The sequence below is a fragment of the Carcharhinus amblyrhynchos genome, chromosome 10 (assembly GCF_965287045.1).
Source record: "Carcharhinus amblyrhynchos chromosome 10, sCarAmb.v2.hapA, whole genome shotgun sequence".
NCBI lineage: Eukaryota > Metazoa > Chordata > Chondrichthyes > Carcharhiniformes > Carcharhinidae > Carcharhinus > Carcharhinus amblyrhynchos.
In genome coordinates, this window is record NC_137333.1 from 81,262,562 (window position 1) to 81,275,221 (window position 12,660).

The 12,660-nt window shown below is 38.8% G+C and overlaps 1 protein-coding gene across 4 annotated transcripts in view; it reads left to right on the forward strand.

Moving 5' to 3' along the window:
• The window catches only part of nbeaa (neurobeachin a), an 825,376-nt gene that overhangs the window by 465,490 nt on the left and 347,226 nt on the right, over positions 1-12,660 (forward strand). The gene's annotated exons all lie outside the window — the stretch shown is intronic.

A 12,660-nucleotide genomic window follows, 5' to 3' on the forward strand; every position in this document is an offset into this window, starting at 1 on the left:
TACTGCAAAAATCAAGTGTAATGAGAGTGTCTGATGACATGATTCCATAGAAGTTGGTTTCAATGTGCTTAGGGGTCATTTTGATACTTGCCTCTTTTATTGAGTATTAAAGCAAGCACATTCCTTTGGTTAGTGACCAAATCAGGAAAATCAAGTGATCTTTCAGACTCTTTTGCAACCTTTTATTAGCCAATTTACCACATGGCAAATTTGTTCATGTAAATGTTTACTGTTCAGTTCATTCTTAGATCACCGATGTTTCTAAGTTGTAAAGAGCAAATGGATTCCTTTAACTTTAGGGCTATTTGGTGATGTACCACATTGATACAGTATACTAGAATGTGAATTAATACTAATGATTTCCTGACCTGTTGTACATCTGATCTTTACCAGGCTATGCATTGTGTCAAGTGGAGGAAAATCATTTCTCCACATGAGGCAATTTAAAGATAATGATTTTATTCCCTGTTTGGGAAGTTTCTAGTGGCTGGTTGCAGCATTACATTATGAGATGGCTTGAAGCAATGTACATATGTGCCCTTCTTGAAATACAGTGGAAGGATCTAGAGATTATAAATAATAGATGTCAAAATATTTCTGTGAGGGGGGGCACTATTTTAGGTTGCTTATCATTTTGGGAATAACCAAGAATTCAAGGTTGCGAATAGTGTGGTTCAGCCTCAGAAGGTTGCCAGGGAAAGGAGTGAAATCAGTGGCTAGGGAGCAAAGTTTGCTGCAGGGATTGATGACCACAGCTTTGGTCACTTTATTATTTGGTTAGAGGAAATCTCTGCTCATTCAATACTGGATGTCGAACATGCAGTATCACATGCAGCAGAGGGCTGGTCATGAGTTAAAGTTGAATCATTGAATGATTCAGGCACAGAAGAAAGCCATTCAGCCAGTGTGTCCATGCCAGCTCTTTGCAAGAGCAATCCAGCTTGCAATAGGAGCCACCAACTGGAAGACTCCCTCCAAGCCACTCACCATCCTGACTTAGGAATATATTGTTGTGAAGTGCATTAGACCTTCTTATTACATTAAAATACATGAATAAATACAAGTTGTTGCTCAATTTAGTCAGCATGCAGCTACTCATTAGTCCTTGGAGAGCAAGTTTCAATCCTTTTCACTACTTCCCCTTCTATGCTTTGTTCACCCCTATTCTCATCTCTTTGTTTACCAATGAACTGAAGAAAAAATACCCTCAGTAAATCATAATGGGTTGGAATTGGAAGACAAAATGCCAGGAAAGGCTGATAACTTGATGAACTAAGACTTTTGCGAAAGAAGCACAGCAGAAAATGAGAAGTAAAGCATGAGCTCTCCGCATTGCATTTTCCCCCTCCATTTTGAACAGGTTTCTGGAGTTTCTGACCTCCTCCATGTCTTCCGATTGAGAAAAGTTCTCGCCAACTGTAATTCCATCTCACTGGCTTCCCTATTCTGATTAATTTCCCCCACTATCCTCTTCCCCTCTGGCCATTTATTCTTCTCCATGGGCTGTCTGTCCCTTTCCTCCGCTGAATGCCACAGCTGATCTAAATTCACCGTCCGAGCTACATAAACCTTCCAGTTGCTGGAACCCCTGCACCCCTCAAGTTGTTTTTTATAAGTGTTTTTCATAAGCACCTTTAATCTTTCACACACAAAAACACACTGTTCAGTATGGAGTTCTCCCTGGAATCAGTGCAATCAGAACAAAATCTGCTTCTGGCCTTCTATTTCCTTGGCAAATTTAACTGTTCTGGGGAAACCTTATCCAATGGCTGAGGTAATTCTCCTGTAGCAAATCCGCCAACCCTAAGATGATTTTCTAACCTTGCAATCCCTTCCTCTTCCCCTCTGTCTTCTCTCATCATTTGCTCCCTCATCTGGTTTACACACACCTTTGCCGGAAGCTTCCCATCTCCCTCTCAATCCTAATCCCTTTTCTTAGCTCCCCCTTAGAGATCCCTCTCCCTCTTTTCTTTCTCCGCCTTCCCCATGCCATATTTTTGTTTGAATACCTACACCGATCAACCCTGATTGAACTGTGAAGTTCAAATTGTTCTTTGACTTTTAAGCCTGTTGAAAATGTATTATAACCACTTTTGTTTTAAACATACAAATAATTTTACTTTTAGCCCGAGTATGAAATATATGGAATATGAGTCTTTCTCTTGTTTTATGTTTAAGTTTCAGAAGCAATTTAGGTTTAATTTAGGTATTTTCTTCTCGAATCGTATTCATATTTTAGTTTTAATATTGGGAAAATGGATAGTTGTTGTTAGGGAGGGGGGAGACTTCAAGCGTATACATATTTAAGGTTTATGTCAGAAATGATTAAAGCTTCTAACCCTATTAGGGAGCAAGCATTGAATTAATTTATGTATAGGCTCTCCCAAAAAATCATAAAACAGCAAGGCTTGCTATTCTCGGCAGTCTGTTATTCCACACTTGTGATAACCTTAGAACCTTGTAAACCAGTCTTGTTCAACTGTGACAGAGATAAATGCCTGATTTCTTGCTTATGTTTTGTGTTTGTATCCAATAATTACAATTTAGAATTTTATTTATTTTGGGAAAACAGTAATGAATTGTGCACAATTTTAAATGCCAGCTTGTTTAGTTTGGTTTTCATGCAAGTAAATTTTTCAATTTTCTAAAAACTAAAATAGTTAAGATATTGAGTATAAGACATTGCTTGTTATTTTCTTGTAATTACATAAAACTTTATGTAGATTTAAACAAAATTCACTTAGAGAAAACTTATGAATCCATTTTGACCCCAGCATTTATTTATGATATCAGCACAATTTCATACAAATATCAGCAAAATCAAATTATTTTAGTTTAAAAATTGACAGATGTCTGCTTATTTAGAACTGACCAATCTGAACTTAATGTTGAATCGTAAACTATGCACATAGGTAGTGAAATGGGTAACGCAATTTAGAATTGTATAAATTATGAATAAACAGTGTTATGGCACGGCTAATGGATACTATTGACCTGCCCCAAATCCCAGAAGTGAAACTTGAGACAGCTGCCAAAACTATATATTTTTTGCAATTTGTATAGTATGAGACGAGTTTCTGAAATCCAGAAATGATGTCCTTGACTATTTATGATGATTTTATGGCAAAATAAATGTTTATTAAGAATTAAAAGAATTACAATTAAGTATAGAAAAGGCTTCACACCATTCAAATGGTTTTAAAATAGTTCCAAAAGATATTAACCTAACTCTCCGCAGAGTTAAACTCCCCTTTTCCTGTTCAGCAACTTTTTTATAAACTTTAAAATTTATAGAATCCTAGTAATCTATTTCCACAGCTATGAGGAGAGATTGGAGAAACTTGGTTTGTTCTCACTGGAACTACGAAGGTTGAGGGGAGACCTGATAGATGTCTACAAGATTGTGAGAGGCATGGACAGAATGTATATTCAGAAGCTTTTTCCCAGGGTGAGTCAATTACTAGGGGGCATAGGTTTAAGGTGCAAGGAGCACGTTTAAAGGAGATGTACGAGGCAGATTTTTTTACATAGAGAGTAGTGGATGCCTGGAACTCATTGTGGGGGGAAGAAGTGGAAGCGGATACGGAAGTGACTTTTAAGGGGTGTCTTGACAAATACATGAATAGGATGGGAATAGAGTGATAAGGTCCCTGGAAGAGTAGGGGTTTAGTTAAGTCGAACACCATGGTCGGTGCAAGCTTGGAGGGCCGAAGGGCCTGTTCCTGTGCTGTAATTTTCTTTGTTCCTTGTTCACACAATGCTTTTGCTTTCTCTTGGAGGGTCCTCTGGGATTGAAAACTCCTGGTTCGACTGGCCAGGCTTTGTTCACACTGCTTTCTATAAATTCCAACCAGGTATACCTGCTGTCTGCTGGAAGATCTAAACAGCTATGCCCTCACGTAGGTTTTAATATTCTCTTAAATATGTTCTTTCATGTTGATTTCTCCATTGTATCACCCAATCTCTTTAGAAATTCTCTCTCCCAGTACTGACTGAATTAATTTCTTTAATTTAGCTCTTAGGATTAAACAAAAAGTAAGCTCATCCAACCTTTATTTCCATACACTTTTGTTGCAATCGGTATATATTCTCCTTTGAACCAAAACTGTCCACTGAAATCCACTCCCACTACTGCCTGATGCCGATGTAATGCCTCTCTGGGTTCATTATTAAATGAACCAGTTCTTATTGTTTGTTCAGATTCTAACAGTCACCCTGTCTCAAGAAATAGGACAATTATGTTGCCAACAGAAAAATATTACAATTCTTTTGTTTTCATGACAACAATGGTTCTACAGAATTTGAATATTTCTGAAAAGAGAGACATATTGCTGAAGCTTTTCATCTTGCCCTCATCAGGATAAACATGAGAATACCAGTAGAAAAGGTTGGCAGGTCAACTCTGATGGGCCAGGGCATTGCCATGGAGAAAACAAAGGCAAACTATAGGTTACTCAAACTCCCTGGTAATTTAAAAAAAGTCATGCTGTGGAGATGCCGGCCTGGGGTAAACACAGTAAGAAATCTGACAACACCAGGTTACCTGGTTGTCAGATTTCTTACTGAATTTAAAAAAAATACAGGGCCTTTGTTTACAGAGAATAGGCTCCAGTGTATCAATTTGTGTCATTTACAGCAAGTGTAAATGAACCATTTTCTGAATTCAACTGATCGTGCCAAATTGGTCATTAGTGCAGCTGATTAGTAGATTAGTGGATTATGTAGTAAATGCTGCCCAATTTTCCTTATATTCAGTAAGCGACCACACAAAAGAGTACTTAATAAGATAAGAGTCCATGATATGGGGTTGTATATTAGTATGGATAAAGGATTGGTTAACTTGTAGAAGCCAAAGAGTTGGGATAAGAGGAGCATTTTCAGGATGGTAAACTATAACTAGTGGAGTGCCAGAGGTCAGTGCTGGGGGCCACAATTATTTACAATATAAATGATTTGGACAAGAAAGTGAATGTACTATTGCTAAATTTGCACATAGCAGAAAAATGAGGCAAGAAGACAACGAGTGAGGATGGCACAAACACCAGAATTCTACCACCTCGCCTGCCACTGAATCAGAGCAGGAACGGGGCGGACAATGGAAAAGTCCATTGACCTCGTGTGGAAGTTTCCCGTCTCACTCGAGCAAGGCCGTAAAGTCCCAACCAAAGAATTTACGGGGTTGGTGTAGACAGGTTAATTGAGTCAGCAAAAGTTTATCAAATGGAATATCGTGTAGGAAATGAAGCACAGAAGGAGTTGGGTATTCTTGTGTAAATCAAAAAAAGCTAGCATAAAAGTTCAGCATGTAATAAGGAAGGAAATGGACTGTTGGCCTTTATTTCAAAGGGAATGGAGTATAAAAATAGGGAAGTTTTGCCAAAGCTATGCAAGGCAATAGTTAGACCACATCTGGAAAAATGTGAACAGTTTTGATCCCCTTACCTAAGGAAAGATATACAATCATTGGAGGCAGCCTGGAGAAGGTTCACTAGATTGATCCCAGGTATGGAGTGATCTTTGCGTGAGGAGAGATTGAATAGGTTGGGCCTGTTGTCATTGGAGTTTAGAAAAATGAAAGACGACCTCATTCAGACATACAGGATTCTCAGGCAGATTGACAAGTTAGAGACTGAGTGGTTGTTTTGAAAGGGCCTAGGACCAGAGGGCATAATTTCGGAGCAAGGAGTCACCCATTTATGACAAGACATGAGGAAGGTAGAGGTTCTGTGAAATTGTTTGCCACAGAGGGCTTTAGGATCTATCATATTGGGTTCCCCCCGGGATCTGACTTGTCCAGTAATAACATCATCTGGGATTGCAAGAACAGCAGTGATCCTTGCACTGATACTTGTGGAACATCACTTCCCACCTCCACCATTCTGAATAATTATTTTTTATTCCCACTCTCTACTTCCTGTTTTGAAGTTGCAAAGCAATCATTTCTGCGACTTGTCCCCATTTCCACATTTTCAAACCTTATTCATTAGTCTGTTATGGGGCACTTCATCAAGGATCTTTTGAAAATCTGGATAAATCATATCTACTGGCAATCCCTGGTAAAGATGGCAGATTTATTTCCCTGAAGGCCATTAGTGAACCAGATGGGTTTTTATGACAATTGATAATAGCTTCATGGTCACTATTATTAGCTTTATTGTCTAGATTTATTCATTGAATTTAAGTTCCCCAGCTGCTGAGTTGGAATTTGAATCCATGTCCTGTGTCCTGAGACCATTAGCCTAGACCTCAGGATTACTAGTCCAATGACATTATCGTGACACCACCATCACCCCCTGCATGGACACTGGCACAGTGTGGTTGGCCTAAATGACCTGTTTCTATGCTGCATACACTACGTAATCCCGTGTAAGCCTTGCAGTTCAATTAAATTAGGTATAGCTGACAGCTAGTTTTTAACCCCAGTTACAGGGGAATTGAATACTTTGAAGCCATTGCTTATAATTGTAGATTAAGGCTTCCATATAATAGTTATTGACAAGGAGCTCATTTGTTTACTTTGTGTACACTTTTCCATGGTTTGATGCATTGGCAGGATCAATGTACGGCTGAAGTGACATGTTCAGAGAATAAGGGAAAGGTTTCAATTTTCGCAGTGCAAAAGTAGAAGTAAATAGATGAGTTTCTGAATTTTTTTGAAAATGGGTGTTCTTGAGCTTGATCTTAATAATGTAAAAGTTTGTCCTCCTAGATGTAAGTGGTATGTACAAAATGTTCATGGTCATAAGGCTAAACTTGCCTGATTTTATTTCTTATTTAGGAAATTTACAATGGTTATGCACACAACTTGAGTGGAGGACAAAAAGTATTGATTAAGCAGTAAGATGACTAATCAGTTAATTTATTTTCTGTAATGGAAATAATGTGGCCTCAATATTAATGCCATATTGGATGGGGTTGGATGGGAAGGTTAAATAGGAGCAGTGTGACCCCAAATACATACACTTGTGCCTGCTTTTTTTTTTACAGTGGTAGATATTGACATTGCCAGTGTGTCCCTGCGGAGAAGTAAGTCACTTAATTACGATAATTAAATCAAACTTCCACAGAGTGACTGTGAACTCAATTTAAAATTGATCAGTGTAGCAAGACTTTCCTGGTTGATGGGAGGCTCAGCAATGAAAAGCAGGTGAAAACTGCTGGCTGCACAATGTTTTACAGTTCTTTGAACTAGGAAAAAAATGACTGTCCTTCATGGCTCCTCAGGGATGCCTTTGGCCTCCTCCGGCCTCAATCATTGGTACTTCCATTTGCCGATCTCCTCGAGCCCTCCCAAATGCAGGCCTCTTTCTCACCCCAATTTTCTTCATTCCATATCCCTGCCCCGCCACCGGCAGCACCGAACCAACCTTAACCACGGGCCCCTTGTTGTGTTTCAATTGCTGGGTCTTTCTGCCCTGTCAATCATTGGTGATTGCTTTTAAGAGTCCCTAGTTGAAGCTACCAGTCTTCTCAGCTGTCCACTTGGCCAGTTGTTAGTGGGAATTGGTACAAAAAAAAAGTTCTACCATTAAATCGGCTTGAGCTCTTCATCCACAGCCTTGTCAGGTTCTTCAGCTGTTTAAAGCAATGCCTACATGCTGTCATTCCCATGTAAATATCAGGACTCAAAGCCAGGGTTTCCTTATACTACTTTGAATAGAACTGTGGAGTAAAACAGCCAATGCCAATTGGCTCTTAATTGTGTAGCAGCGCCAACAATTTGCTGGACTGAAATATTGTCTTAATTTCTGTTCTCAAGTTCTGGTGTAGAATTTTATCTCTTAAAATTCTGAACCTGAAGTGAGATTACGACCTACAGCCCAGCTGATTAAGAGGTAAATTCAAAGGTGATGTGTAGATTGCATCAAACTTGGATATTAGAAGCTGATAGGTTGGAGATGATCTTAAAGAGGAAAGTTGAAAGAGACAAGAAACACAGTAGTTATTGATTAAATAAACAAAATAAGCAATTATATAATAGGTTTTTGATGCAGAGAAATGCTGTAAGTAAAAGAGATGAGAATGGACTTGCATATGTTTCACACTTTAGATACCTCACAGAAATATCCCAAAGCACTTCATTTACAATGACCTACTTAAAAATGCAGCATCAGTTGTTTCATAAATAAATAGGTGGTAGCCATGATATGGGGATGTCGGCGTTGGACTGGGGTGGGCACAGTAAGAAGTCTCAAAACACCAAGTTAAAGTCTAACAGGTTTATTTATTTGGTTTATTTGGTCACTCACCTGACAAAGGAACAGTACTCCAAAAGTTCGTGATTCCAAATAAACGTGTTGGACTTTAACCTGGTGTTGTGAGACTTCATCCTGCGCCCATAAATAAATAAAGCAACCAATTTACAATCAACAATGTCCTATGGATTTATAAGATGGCCAATCAGCTAATATTTATTTGATAGTAATAAGAAATGGTGGCTAAGATGTTGGAAGAATTGTTTGCTCTTCAAATTGTGCTTTGGTCTATTGAAGCTACAATGGAACTTGGGACAAGAGAGTCTTTAGCTCCTTGAGCACATGTCTTAATTCCATCTGCTTTGGTCCTGTCACCCATAAAAATGTTATCAATCTCAGTTTTGACATTTTCCATTGATCTATTCTCATCAGTTTTTGTCGGGGGGGGAGGTTCCCAGTTTCCACTACCCTTGTATGTGGTAAAGTGTTTTCAAACATAATCTCTGAACACCCATGAGATCTTAAACTAGAGAGAGCATTAATTAGGTGAGCAGATAGGAGTGTGTGGTTTTTGAATTTGAAGTTTTTCTCTCCAAACTGGAGGAGTAGCTTTAACTAGTACTGAAGTGATACAAGTATTCCATTAAATTTATAGCTTAACTAGTGAAACCACTTGATGTAACTATTATTTGAACAATATCCCTGAACTTAATTAAGTGAATGAAAGACATTAAAAGTGGCAGAGCAGGTGATGTTTTGCAGCTGTAGCATGTGAGCTGGTGGACATCTGTGTGATCTACAGTAACCATGTCAATTTAAAGTGTTTGCAGCTTGAGGAACTTGAGCTCAGAGTTGATGAGTTGGAGCCTGAGCTTCAGAAACAATGATGCATCAAAGAGGGGAAAGTTACCTGAACAGTTTGTTCCAGGAGGCAGTCACACCCCTTATGCTAGGTACTTCAAGTTCTGATAAAAGGAAAATACTATGGATACTGGACTCAAAAACAAAAAACAGAAAATGCTGGATCACTTCGAGTCTAGATTACCCTTCATCAGAGCTAACAAGGGGTCATCTAGACTCAAAATATTGGCTCTATTCTCTCCCCGCAGATGCCAGATCAGCTGTGATTTTCCAACATTGTCTGTTTTTACTCCAAGTTTTGTCTGTGGCCAGGAACAGGAGAGTGTGAGGCAGGTATGGGCATCAAAAGCTAGCACTGGAGGAGCCTTAGTCCTTCAAATTGGCCAACAGGTTCTAGATTTGTACAGCTTGTGTGGACAAGAGGATGCATAGGCAAATCACAACAGAACATGAATCTTGTCAAGCTGAGGAGTTAAAAGGAATGTAGTTGCAGTAGATGACAGTATAGTCAAGTAGATATGAAGGGTTCTCTGCAGCCGAGAGCAGGAGACCATCCACCCTGCCCAGTGCCAGGGTTAAGGATATCTCCTCCAGGATGGGGGGCAGGGGAATCTCAGTGGAAAGGACAGGATCCAGTTGTCGTGGTCCATGAGGGTACCAGCTGCGTAGATGGGATGAACAAAATGTTTCTGCTCGGAGTATGAGCAAGTAGGGACTAAATTAATTTTTTACCATTAAGGTAAAAATCTCTGGATTACTGCTTGAATCACAAGCAAATTGACACAAGATTAAAATCAGGGAGTTGAAAGCATGGTTCAAAGACTAGTATGGGAGAAATTTATGGGATACTAGCACTACTACTGGGAAAAGAGATACCTGTATCATTGGGCCAGCCTTCACTTGAACTGTGGTGGCACCAGTGTACTGGTGAATTGTATAACTGGAACTGTAGAGAGGACTTTGAACTAAATAATGGGAGTGATTTGATGTGAAGGGAGTGAATTAAAGAGGAGGTCAAGGCAAAAGTATAGAGTAATTATACAGGTAATGATAACCAGATTCAAAGCACACAAATGTAAGTGTTTGCAGCAAATAAGGCCAGAATAAGTAAAAAGAGTTTCTCCAGCATTTTCTGTTTTATTTCAGATTTCCAGCATCTGCAGTACTTTGCTTTTATGCAAGGTTTATCTTATTTTCTATCCAGCACTGTAACACAAGTGCAGTATTAAAGTCTTGTGCAGATTTGGGCATTGCAGAAGGAGAGAGATTAAGTGGTTGGCACAAAACAGGCAAATGTTCAATTTGAAGGCAACTTTACCAGTTGAGAAAATGTTCGATTTTCATTTGAGATTGGAAAAAGTACAATCTTGAATATATGAACAATAACCTAAAAGTTGAGTCATCAAATATTATTTGTATTAGTTTTGATTGGTGTACCAAATCAATGAATGATTAGCCTTCTGAATTAAATGAAAATGATAGACCACGGTTAATGTTGATATGGACGGGACCAGGGGCAGAAGACCAACTTTTCTGACTTTAATAGCTTGAGGACTGGGCAGTTTTAATGTCCAAGCCTCACGTCAAGCTCCTAATCAGTTGCCCATACATAACTAAGAAAAAGCGGCAGCTGATCAGCACATGAGAGGATTATGTCAGACAGCAGGAGGCTGCTGACAAAAACTGGAAGGATTGTTTCTCCAACGGGATGAAGTTTTGGGAGAGCTTTGCAGTATGGAGGAAGCCATTAGTAGCAAAAGTCTAAATTTCCTTTGTGGAACGAGAGAAAGCAATCCCATTCTTTTTGGCTCAACAGAAACAGAAAGTTTAAAACTGGCCTAACTGTTTCTACAAGTTCATTGCACTGTTCACCTGGTGGGAAGCAACAATAACTTCAGACTATTAAAATGTAAAGGATTCTGAGGTAGTTTGACAAGCTAGCTGCTGAAAAGATGTTTCTGCTCATAGGTGAATTTGGAATGAGGGGGCATAGTTGCAAAAAAAGGGTCCAAATTAATACAGTGATGAGGAAGAATTTCTATTCTTAAGGAGTTATTAATCTTTAGAATGCTATTCCCCAGAGAGCAGTAGAAGCTGGGACATTGCATATAGTCAAGGCTGAGATAGGCAGATATTTGATCTACAAGGGCAATGAGCATTATGCAGGAGGTGGCAGGAAAAGAGTTGAGGCTATGATCAGATCAGCCATGATTTTATTGAATGGTTGAACAGGTTTGAGGGACATGGTGGCACAAGGGATCCGGGGTCACTGTGTGGAGTTTGCAAGTTTTCACCATGTCTGCATGGGTTTCCTCCATGTGCTCTGATTTCCTCCCACAGTCCAAAGACAAGCAGGTTAGTTGGATTGGCCATGCTAAATTGCCCCTTAGTGTCCAAATATATATAAGTTAGGAGGATTAGCCATAGTAATGTGGATGGAGAGGCAATGGGTCTGGATAAGAATCTCTTTCAGAGAGTTGGTGCAGACTTGATGGGATGAATAGCTTCCTACTACACTGTTGGGATTCTATAGTCTCTTCCTGCTGCTATTTCTTATGCACCTATGTTTTTATCTAAGTATTATTCTGTACAATTAGTGACTTGCAGATTTTTTGTCAGTTTCATATTATACATACCATTTAGTCAGCAAGTCTATAAATTGTTGTTAAAAATGAAATTAACACCTAATTTTAATGTAGTTGTCTAATCCAGTACCTCAACAATGCCAAATTGTTGGGATATCTTTTCTCCTAAGATATGTTTATACCTTTTTTTCAATTTAGATTGATGCTTTTTGACAAAGTGATTGTTGTTTGATACTGATATAAAAATAGTAGGTGCAAAGAAATGTCATGTGGCAAATCGATGTTAGAGGCACAATGTCACATCACGTCCAAGTTTAAATGCAAAATATTCTTTTGAGTTTTCTCATGCTGCTTAGCCGCTGTATAATTCAAGTTGTCCATTTGATCTCCTAGGCAATTTATAAACCTAGTGTTGTATTTTTCATAAAGTAAAGAAGCCCATCATGCTTCCTAATATTAAAAAGTAACAATATGGGAGCGAAACCTTGTCACAGGAATTTTCCAATGAAAGTAAAATGCAGGGTCACCACCAGGTGCAATCCATAGCTCTCAGTATACTGGATATGTTTAGGATTTTGCAATTACTAATAGTAAAACTCCAACCTTGAATAATGAAGTGTAGATTCTATATACATTGCACATTGTATTTAAAGGCCATTGAACTAAGCCATCTGTGGAGACGACTGTACCAGGTTGCTAATTGTTTTAGTTCCATTGATCGATTGACAGATGCTTGGTACTATACGTGCTTCATTTTCTGGCAGAAAACCTATCACAACTTGGTTTACTTGTTTTAAATCAAAGTGTTGAAGAAATATGTTGCTATCCGATTAGAAATAAAGTTAATCCTACGAGACCTCTCCTATCTTGTGAAATTTGTGGTTGCTGGTATATTGATTTCCTCTATCAATAATAAAAGCTGTTGTACTACCCCATTGCCGCACTGTACTAAATTTTGAGGCCATCTGTCAGTAAGGCAGTGTAGAGAATGGAGCACTATTTATGTTTATGGCATTTTA